Below are 11,712 nucleotides of genomic sequence, written 5' to 3' on the forward strand. Positions count from 1 at the left end.
TCTCCGGGCAGCTTGTCCACTTCTTGTCCATCTTCCTCCGATTCGTGGCATTGATGTTGCATGTGCACCCGCTCGATCGATTGAAGATTGAGTTCATCAAACTTCCTCTTCTTGCTCGAGCTGGTATCGGTAGAACATTGGACTTCTGGGTTGTAGACTTCGTCTTGACGCTTCTCCAAGAGGTGCTGGTAGACCACGTGAGTTGTCTTTTTTCTGACGCAACGGCCATTGAAGACGAGCCAGTTTGGTCTTTTTCGGTGGAGACGACGTTGAACATCTTCTTGAAGAAGTTTGCAGGGAATTTGACAACTTCTGCCGCCGATTCTTCTTGTATTTGTGTTTGGTAACAAGAACGATGTCTTCAGCTGGTAGAAGCATCTCCCGTCTGCTCTCAGAAGTTTATGACGGTTGCAGATGACGTTGTTGAGGCGAAATCTTGAAACGTTACAGTGGATGGTAGACTATGGTCTTTCCGCTGTGACTTCAACATTTTGTTGTGCAATGTTTTCTGCAGCTGGTACGTTGTTTGCCCTTCTTTTTTAGAACTTCTGAGCTTTTTGCTTCTGCTTCTTGAAGACGTTGGTCTTGACGCCGATTGCATTCTGCTGTGGCTGCTTCTGAAGTACGAAGTTGTCCCTCTTGACTCCTGGAGTTGTGGAGCGAACGACTTCTTTATTGTCTTCTGATGTAGCTGTCAACTGATAACTAATCATCATTTATTGATTGAGGAATGCTGACGTCATCAGGCGTCGACTTCTTTGATGACTTGGTGACAGTGTTCTTCGTATCACTATAGCTGGTGTTCAGATCATCTGGAGCAAAGCTACAAACAATCGTTGATCTCTCTCGGAGAGATTTCACGAATTGTGAGCATTCGCCAGTAGATAAACTGAAATTGACTGCTTGGCTTGTATCCTGAAGATGAAATCCTCGTTGTTGCAGCAATTGATTTGTTGAAATCTACTGGGTGCATTGTCCCAAATGATATTGAAGACGATTGAGCAGCAGCTGGTAGTTCCAAACGACGAAAAGGTGTTGTTGTTGTTGTTATCGATAACTTCTTTTCTTTCTTCTGCTCCATTGCTCCGATGTGTTTGTCCCTCCGATAACTTCTTTTATCGTATTTGAAGCATCTTCGAGCACAAACGTGTAAGCTGGTAGTCGAAAGTTGCGAAATTATCGATCGATCCGTCGATTGGAGGCGCCGATGATCTTTTCTGCTTGTCCCATCTTGTTTTGAGCAGTTTTGCTGATTGCATTTGCTCATGAGGTCGATTGTGTCGATTGTCGTTGACATTGAAGTCGCTGGTGGCCCGAAGACTTGTTGATTGTCTTCTTTGTCCTCCAACACGATTTTCGGCGCACAATCTTGCTCCAGTTTCAATAGAATTGGTTCTATTGCTTCTTTTTTAGCTTCCCGTCTTTGATTGAAGTAGTCGTCGACGATGGCTGGTATTGTAGTTTGTTGCCGAAGCAACTAGGTGGTGTAGGCGTCTTGAAGTGTCCAATGGATGTCCTTAAGCTGGTAATCGGACGGTTTCCATCTTTACACTTCTTCGATTTTGGAAATTGTGCTTTTCCTTGGCGTTTTGCACCGTGTGCTGACGTGGATATTGTTCCAGATGATCGGGCATGTGATCCAATCGCGATTCTATGCGAAGTCGTTCAAGGGCCTCGTTTGCTTGGTCTTCTGGAGCAAAGCTTCCAACAACCATTACACTCGCCGTGACCGGTCTGTGTTGCGTCATCCGTACGGTGGATTTCGCTGATTGTGAGCATCTGCTGGTCGACGAGCTGGTATACTGGCTGCTTGGCTTAAACTGAGACGATGAGTTGATAGCAGTTGTTGATGTTCTAGTTGGAGGTTTCAGCCCCCTTTTCACGAAATAACTGCATCGCTAGTGCGTCGTCATCGTAGAGATCGTATTTCAGCAAGAAGTTGTTGACGTCTTGAGCATCCACTTTGTTGCAATGTCCCGAGAAGTGCCTGTAGTTGCAGTGAGCACATCGGAATCTTGACTTGCATTGCCTGAAGTTATGTTCCTTGCTCAGGCAGTTTTCGCACAGCTTCTTCTTGATGACAGCTTCTATCTTCTTTTCCACTCGCATCGTGCATTGACATGCGTCATGATACGAAGAATCGCAGTAGACACAAGGAGTTTTCCTGCTTGGTGGCTTGAAGATGTCGCAAGATCTTCTTTCTTCAGTCGACCGGCTGTATTCCTCGTTGAAAACGTTGTTCGAGCCATGCTGGTATCCCCGATGTTCTTGGTTCCAGGATCTTGATTCATCTTCGATCCGTGTCTGGTCGGGAGTATTCTTAGCGAGTCTCTTGTTTAATCGATCAGTGTTCTTCTTGTCGGCAACCATTTCGTAGGCAATGTTACTCAATGCTTCAAAGTTTGTCACTCCTCGCATGAGTTTCCTATTGACCTTTGATCTTATTGCTTCCGGAAGCCTGTCCACGAAGCAACTGAGGAAGTATGGATCGTTGATGTTGATTCCGAGTACTCGCAAACGATGAGTGATGTTGCAGTAGGTGTTGAGGTCGCGTTCCATCACATCGTTGTCAACGTCACTGATGACCATGTCTTTGATGCGATCAATGAGCAAACTTTGCTGGATCTTGCTGGTATTGAACTGACGATCCAAGTTTTGTCGAAGAATTTTGTATTCTTCTTCTGACATCTCGGCAGGACGCATCGTTTCGAAGACATCTCCTTCCAGAAGCCGAAGTAGAATACTTTGCTTTATTATTGGTGAGAAGTTGTTGTTCTCGTGAACCAAGAAATCGAAGCTGCTGATGAACAGTGGATAATCGCACGTTTCTCCGTTGAATGGCTTGATAACTTGCAATACTGCCAATAGTTCGTTGGCCGAGAATTTTATTGTGTTTGGCTGGTAGTTCTCGGGATTGTTGGCACGGAAAGAAGATCGGCAGTAGTTTGCTGGTGCTCCGGCATCGTGAAGGTGTTGCACTTTTTCCGCCTGGTTTGTCATGCTAAAATCTGTGCAGCTTTCGTTTCCAGATGCGACACGGGCATGGAAACTAGGCGCAACAGGATTCTTTGCATGTTCGATGGATAGATTTCCATCTCTTGGACCAACTGATCGTCCTTGGTTGTTGTAGACGTCGGCTGGTATTGTAGTTGTTGCTGCTGGTGCAGCTGCTGTTGACGAAGTTCCACCATTGTCCACCGGAGCTGGTAGACTTGTAGAGTTGTCTTCGTCGAGTTTTTGAATCTTTCCGATAAGGGATAGTATGGAGTCCCTTATTCCCTCGAATTGATTCGTCTCCATAAGATGCTGCTCCATCTCTTTCTCATTTGCATAGAGGATTTCATCGGAGTAGGAGAGGTGCTGGTGCTCGCGGAGTTTCAGTTTTGCTGCTTCTCCTCCTTCAACGATAGCCTTCAGCGAATCAATCAGCTTTTGCTTCCCGATCTTGAGCAATTCCTTCTCATCGTCGTTTGCTTCTGGCTGGTATAGATTCTCGACATCGATGAGGGTTTGTCTCGCATCTATGCACCGCTGCGTGACCTCAGCCTTGATTCCTTTGAGATGATCGTCCTCCATGAAGATTGCGCAAGAGTGTATACTCTGAATTGTCACCAAGTCTGAAAATTTAAATATTAAAAGGCTTTTGAGATGAGGAGTTAAGCTCCCCATCTCGATGACAATGGCAATTTTACGAGAAATTACTAAAGAAGTGTGAGAGTAGCAAAGGAGAAAGAAACGACTTAGTTATTTTATAACCTCCCCAATAGTCGCCAGAGGGAGGGTGGGTGCTGGTAGTTATCCAACAAGTGTTGTGTCCGTTTATTAGTCCGGACAAGAAGACTTAGAGTGTGTGTCTGTTTCAGTGTAGTGTGTGTGCTTTGAAATGAGCTTCAATCTAAACCAGTGATTTCACTGTGAAATTTCAGCTTGATTTCTTTTGTTTTGTTATGCTGTCTGTTGTATTTTGTGGGATTGTATTGTATTGTCTGTATTTGTCTGTAAATTTTGAAAACAATTGAGCTTCAATCTAAAACAGTGATGCGACTGTGAGATTTTAGCTGAGGTTTTGTGGAGCCTAGCCAAGAAAGTTGGGAGGCTGGTAGTTGATGGCGGAAGCCATGGATTGTTCGGAAGTTCATAGAAGAAGTCCGAAAGAGTTCCGAGAATTCTGACTGTACATATCAGACTCGATCAGGAAGAGTGAAGTGACTCTTGTCGGTCCATCACGTCATCAAGCATCTTCCGAAAAAGATATTCGATGATCTCGGCGCTGAAAAGTGTTTAGAAGCGGGTAACCTGAAAGAAGGATGAGAGAGCGCTCTGAGGCTGATGTCGGCCATTGCCGAGGCACACAAAGACTTATCTCCGAGTCACCCTGATTAACCTAACTTCCCTCACCGACAGACACACCGTCAGCAAAGGTTTTTGCTAGTTTTTGTACTGCTACTAGCTGCAGTATACCCTGATGTTAGAGTGTGAAAGTTAGCTAGACCAACCTTTGACTAGACAAAGAATAAACTAAAAGTGTTTTGGATACTCGATGTCCCTGAGTCACGTCATCCACTTTCGGCGTGTCAGGCCGTCGGCGAAATCAATAACCCAAGTAAATCGAGAAAGTAAACTTAACTAATAGTTAATGGGGACTAGCGACATGTTTAACTAGAAGTTGGGCATGTAAACTTACCCAAAAGACTAGAAGATATTCCTAAACTAGGTGTGCACCTTTACCGATAGTTTGCTGGTACTTCACTCGTACTGGTTGCGAAACATAAGCGCACGACACTAGTCCTTCATAACAACGAAATTTAAGAAATTTTTAGTAAATGAGTGACCAATGCGTGTGCTATATGACGTTACAACATGCAAACTAAACAGAAAAGATACGAAAGAGACCGTGAGCTAAGGGAAGGCAGAATAAGAAAGTAAAGGGAGAGGGAATTGATGTTGACGCATGCTTGTGTGGGGTTCAGTGGTATTTTTAAGCAAATTTGTCTAATCTCAACCCAATATTTTCCTAAACTGCTGCCCGTCTCGACGGTAGACGACTAGCACTTACTAGTTTGGCTAGTAACTGTCTTGTGCGTTACCACGTCGTTCCTGTCTAGGGAATCCGCGAAAAGACAGCAGTATGTTCCGACTTGCACGGTTCCACGCCACTTTGTGGAGTATTTTGAAAGAAAACCGTACAAACGGCTCGAAAATTAGCGCGGTACTAGGCAAACTTATCTTCCGAGGCGCCTATGTTATCTTTCAACCCGCAATTCAGACCGAGCAGCCAATACGGCTGGCGCTCAAGTCATCATGCTGGTATCAGAAAGTTTAGGCCTTTACTTGCTCCTTTTCCGATAAATTGCTGGTAATCCTCGCTGGTGTTGACGACGAGACTCCTTGCATTTGACATACATTGTGGTCCGCTTCGAAAGTGCGCGCGCCGACGCCAAGAAATCGATAATTGACGACGACCTCTCGAGAGTGTCCCACAGGTGTGTTGCTGGTATTTTTGCACGAATCCGCCACGAACGAGTGAATGTTTGGTGACTTCATCCAATTGTTGCCATGATACAGGGGATATGAGAGTATTTACAGCAAAAAGATAGAATATTAAAGCGAGATTTACACTTAATCCTCAATGCACCTCACAACGCGCCGAAACGAAAGAAACAGCGCACTCTCTCTGTGTTACCCGATATAGACGGGTTCGAAAGACCTGAGGACTCACTTGCCCTCAATCCGGTCGATGTACCATGTGACGAGAAGGTAGGAACGGCCGGGTAAAGTCCGGTTACCTTATTTCTCTCCCTTAGAGTTGTCACAGAAGAGAGCAGAGAGGCTGGTATGTTTTGCGTGTGAGAGTACAAGGAGTTTGGGTGCAAATCAACTTTATTGATGCTGGTAAGGACTCTTTCGAGTTGCTGGTACAATAGAAAGTATGAGTGGGAGCTCTGAAGAGAGCGAGCACTCTCGATGGCTACAAAAAAGGAGAAGTGAGAATGTTTTGATAAGAGAGTCTACTCAAAAGAGACTTAGAGAAAGAGAACGGTCAGAGAAAGGAAATAGTATTGGTTAGAGAAACGAGAATTAGCGCGCCCGCTAAAATTATTATGACGTGGCACGAAGTGTTCGCTGGCGCGTCGTTGCATTGTCGTTGGCGGTAATTCAAATTGTAGTTTCTCCTTGTCGCTGGTAATTCCTTCCTTCTCGATCGTTCCTCTTCGTTCGTTCCGTCGATTGTGAGTCCTTTTCCAGCTGGTATTGTGAGTGTTAGTTGATTTAGCTTGCATTGACTTTGGGGTTGATTGCACGTTGTTATTTGGTGAGATCTGTACCGACTTAAGCGGCCGGATACATTCTAAGGTTGTGACCTTCCGTAGGAAGGTCGCGACAAAAATGGTTGATAACCATTTTCATTTTCATCTCGAAAATGGTTGACAACCATTTTCATCTCGAAAATGGTTGACAACCATTTTCATCTCGAAAATGGTTGACAACCATTTTCATCTCGAAAATGGTTGACAACCATTTTCATTTTCATCTCGAAAATGGTTGACAACCATTTTCATCTCGAAAATGGTTGATAACCATTTTCATCTCGAAAATGGTTGACAACCATTTTCATTTTCATCTCGAAAATGGTTGACAACCATTTTCATCTCGAAAATGGTTGATAACCATTTTCATTTTCATCTCGAAAATGGTTGACAACCATTTTCATCTCGAAAATGGTTGACAACCATTTTCATCTCGAAAATGATTGATAACCATTTTCATTTTCATCTCGAAAATGGTTGACAACCATTTTCATCTCGAAAATGGTTGACAACCATTTTCATCTCGAAAATGATTGACAACCATTTTCATCTCGAAAATGGTTGACAACCATTTTCATCTCGAAAATGGTTGATAACCATTTTCATTTTCATCTCGAAAATGGTTGACAACCATTTTCATCTCGAAAATGGTTGACAACCATTTTCATCTCGAAAATGGTTGACAACCATTTTCATCTCGAAAATGGTTGACAACCATTTTCATTTTCATCTCGAAAATGGTTGACAACCATTTTCATCTCGAAAATGGTTGACAACCATTTTCATTTTCATCTCGAAAATGGTTGATAACCATTTTCATCTCGAAAATGGTTGATAACCATTTTCATCTCGAAAATGATTGATAACCATTTTCATTTTCATCTCGAAAATGGTTGACAACCATTTTCATCTCGAAAATGATTGACAACCATTTTCATCTCGAAAATGGTTGACAACCATTTTCATCTCGAAAATGGTTGACAACCATTTTCATTTTCATCTCGAAAATGGTTGACAACCATTTTCATTTTCATCTCGAAAATGGTTGATAACCATTTTCATTTTCATCTCGAAAATGGTTGACAACCATTTTCATCTCGAAAATGGTTGACAACCATTTTCATTTTCATCTCGAAAATGGTTGACAACCATTTTCATCTCGAAAATGGTTGATAACCATTTTCATCTCGAAATGGTTGACAACCATTTCATTTTCATCTCGAAAATGGTTGATAACCATTTTCATCTCGAAAATGGTTGATAACCATTTTCATTTTCATGAATCTCAAAACGATCAGTGATCGTTTTCATTTCTTCTGCAGAATCTCAAAAACGATCAGTGATCGTTTTTCATTTCTTCTGCAGAATCTCAATAACGATCTGTGATCGTTTTTCATTTCTTCTGCAGAATCTCAATAACGACCTGTGATCGTTTTTCATTTCTTCTGCAGAATCTCAATAACGATCTGTGATCGTTTTTCATTTCTTCTGCAGAATCTCAAAAACGATCAGTGATCGTTTTCATTTCTTCTGCAAATCTCAAAAACAATCTGTGATCGTTTTTCATCGTTTTCCATTTCTTCTGCAGAATCTCAAAAACGATCAGTGATCGTTTCATTTCTTCTGCAGAATCTCAAAAACGATCTGTGATCGTTTTCATTTCTTCTGCAGAATCTCAAAAACGATCTGTGATCGTTTTTCATCGTTTTTCATTTCTTCTGCAGAATCTCAAAAACGATCAGTGATCGTTTTTCATTTCTTCTGCAGAATCTCAAAAACGATCAGTGATCGTTTTTCATTTCTTCTGCAGAATCTCAAAAACGATCAGTGATCGTTTTCATTTCTTCTGCAAAATCTCAAAAACGATCTGTGATCGTTTTCATTTCTTCTGCAGAATCTCAAAAACGATCAGTGATCGTTTTCATTTCTTCTGCAAAATCTCAAAAACGATCTGTGATCGTTTTCATTTCTTCTGCAGAATCTCAAAAACGATCAGTGATCGTTTTTCATTTCTTCTGCAGAATCTCAAAAACGATCCTGTGATCGTTTTCATTTCTTCTGCAGAATCTCAAAAACGATCAGTGATCGTTTTTCATTTCTTCTGCAGAATCTCAAAAACGATCAGTGATCGTTTTTCATTTCTTCTGCAGAATCTCAAAAACGATCAGTGATCGTTTTTCATTTCTTCTGCAGAATCTCAAAAACGATCAGTGATCGTTTTTCATTTCTTCTGCAGAATCTCAAAACGATCAGTGACGTTTTCATTTCTTCTGCAGAATCTCAAAAACGATCAGTGATCGTTTTTCATTTCTTCTGCAGAATCTCAAAACGATCAGTGATCGTTTTCATGTCCACGTTGGAATCTCAAAAACGATCAGTGATCGTTTTCATTTCTTCTGCAGAATCTCAAAAACGATCAGTGATCGTTTTCATGTCCACGTTGGAATCTCAAAACGATCAGTGATCGTTTTTCATTTCTTCTGCAGAATCTCAAAAACGATCAGTGATCGTTTTTCATTTCTTCTGCAGAATCTCAAAAACGATCAGTGATCGTTTTTCATTTCTTCTGCAGAATCTCAAAAACGATCAGTGATCGTTTTTCATTTCTTCTGCAGAATCTCAAAAACGATCAGTGATCGTTTTTCATGTCCACGTTGGAATCTCAAAAACGATCAGTGATCGTTTTTCATTTCTTCTGCAGAATCTCAAAAACGATCAGTGATCGTTTTCATTTCTTCTGCAGAATCTCAAAAACGATCAGTGATCGTTTTTCATTTCTTCTGCAGAATCTCAAAAACGATCAGTGATCGTTTTTCATTTCTTCTGCAGAATCTCAAAAACGATCAGTGATCGTTTTTCATGTCCACGTTGGAATCTCAAAAACGATCAGTGATCGTTTTTCATTTCTTCTGCAGAATCTCAAAAACGATCAGTGATCGTTTTTCATTTCTTCTGCAGAATCTCAAAAACGATCAGTGATCGTTTTTCATTTCTTCTGCAGAATCTCAAAAACGATCAGTGATCGTTTTTCATTTCTTCTGCAGAATCTCAAAACGATCAGGATCGTTTTCTATGTCCACGTTGGAATCTCAAAAACGATCAGTGATCGTTTTTCATTTCTTCTGCAGAATCTCAAAAACGATCAGTGATCGTTTTTTCATTTCTTCTGCAGAATCTCAAAACGATCAGTGATCGTTTTTCATGTCCACGTTGGAATCTCAAAAACGATCAGTGATCGTTTTCATGTCCACGTTGGAATCTCAAAAACGATCAGTGATCGTTTTCATTTCTTCTGCAGAATCTCAAAACGATCAGTGATCGTTTTTCATGTCCACGTTGGAATCTCAAAAACGATCAGTGATCGTTTTTCATTTCTTCTGCAGAATCTCAAAAACGATCAGTGATCGTTTTTCATGTCCACGTTGGAATCTCAAAACGATCAGTGATCGTTTTTCATTTCTTCTGCAGAATCTCAAAAACGATCAGTGATCGTTTTTCATTTCTTCTGCAGAATCTCAAAAACGATCAGTGATCGTTTTTCATTTCTTCTGCAGAATCTCAAAAACGATCAGTGATCGTTTTTCATTTCTTCTGCAGAATCTCAAAAACGATCAGTGATCGTTTTTCATGTCCACGTTGGAATCTCAAAAACGATCAGTGATCGTTTTTCATTTCTTCTGCAGAATCTCAAAAACGATCAGTGATCGTTTTTCATTTCTTCTGCAGAATCTCAAAAACGATCAGTGATCGTTTTTCATTTCTTCTGCAGAATCTCAAAAACGATCAGTGATCGTTTTTCATTTCTTCTGCAGAATCTCAAAAACGATCAGTGATCGTTTTTCATGTCCACGTTGGAATCTCAAAAACGATCAGTGATCGTTTTCATTTCTTCTGCAGAATCTCAAAAACGATCAGTGATCGTTTTTCATTTCTTCTGCAGAATCTCAAAAACGATCAGTGATCGTTTTCATTTTCTTCTGCAGAATCTCAAAACGATCAGTGATCGTTTTCATTTCTTCTGCAGAATCTCAAAAACGATCAGTGATCGTTTTCATGTCCACGTTGGAATCTCAAAAACGATCAGTGATCGTTTTTCATTTCTTCTGCAGAATCTCAAAACGATCAGTGATCGTTTTTCATTTCTTCTGCAGAATCTCAAAAACGATCAGTGACCTTTTTTCATTTCTTCTGCAGAATCTCAAAAACGATCAGTGATCGTTTTTCATGTCCACGTTGGAATCTCAAAAACGATCAGTGATCGTTTTTCATGTCCACGTTGGAATCTCAAAAACGATCAGTGATCGTTTTTCATTTCTTCTCTGCAGAATCTCAAAACGATCAGTGATCGTTTTTCATTTCTTCTGCAGAATCTCAAAAACGATCAGTGACCTTTTTTCATTTCTTCTGCAGAATCTCAAAAACGATCAGTGACCTTTTTTCATTTCTTCTGCAGAATCTCAAAAACGATCAGTGATCGTTTTTCATTTCTTCTGCAGAACTCAAAAACGATCAGTGATCGTTTTTCATTTCTTCTGCAGAATCTCAAAAACGATCAGTGATCGTTTTTCATGTCCACGTTGGAATCTCAAAAACGATCAGTGATCGTTTTTCATTTCTTCTGCAGAATCTCAAAAACGATCAGTGATCGTTTTTCATTTCTTCTGCAGAATCTCAAAAACGATCAGTGATCGTTTTTCATTTCTTCTGCAGAATCTCAAAAACGATCAGTGATCGTTTTTCATTTCTTCTGCAGAATCTCAAAAACGATCAGTGATCGTTTTTCATGTCCACGTTGGAATCTCAAAAACGATCAGTGATCGTTTTTCATTTCTTCTGCAGAATCTCAAAAACGATCAGTGATCGTTTTTCATTTTTCTGCAGAATCTCAAAAACGATCAGTGATCGTTTTTCATGTCCACGTTGGAATCTCAAAAACGATCAGTGATCGTTTTTCATGTCCACGTTGGAATCTCAAAAACGATCAGTGATCGTTTTTCATTTCTTCTGCAGAATCTCAAAAACGATCAGTGATCGTTTTTCATGTCCACGTTGGAATCTCAAAAACGATCAGTGATCGTTTTTCATTTCTTCTGCAGAATCTCAAAAACGATCAGTGATCGTTTTTCATGTCCACGTTGGAATCTCAAAAACGATCAGTGATCGTTTTTCATTTCTTCTGCAGAATCTCAAAAACGATCAGTGATCGTTTTTCATTTCTTCTGCAGAATCTCAAAAACGATCAGTGATCGTTTTTCATTTCTTCTGCAGAATCTCAAAAACGATCAGTGATCGTTTTTCATTTCTTCTGCAGAATCTCAAAAACGATCAGTGATCGTTTTTCATGTCCACGTTGGAATCTCAAAAACGATCAGTGATCGTTTTTCATTTCTTCTGCAGAATCTCA

Source organism: Caenorhabditis remanei, chromosome II, assembly GCF_010183535.1.
Source record: "Caenorhabditis remanei strain PX506 chromosome II, whole genome shotgun sequence".
Classification (NCBI taxonomy): domain Eukaryota; kingdom Metazoa; phylum Nematoda; class Chromadorea; order Rhabditida; family Rhabditidae; genus Caenorhabditis; species Caenorhabditis remanei.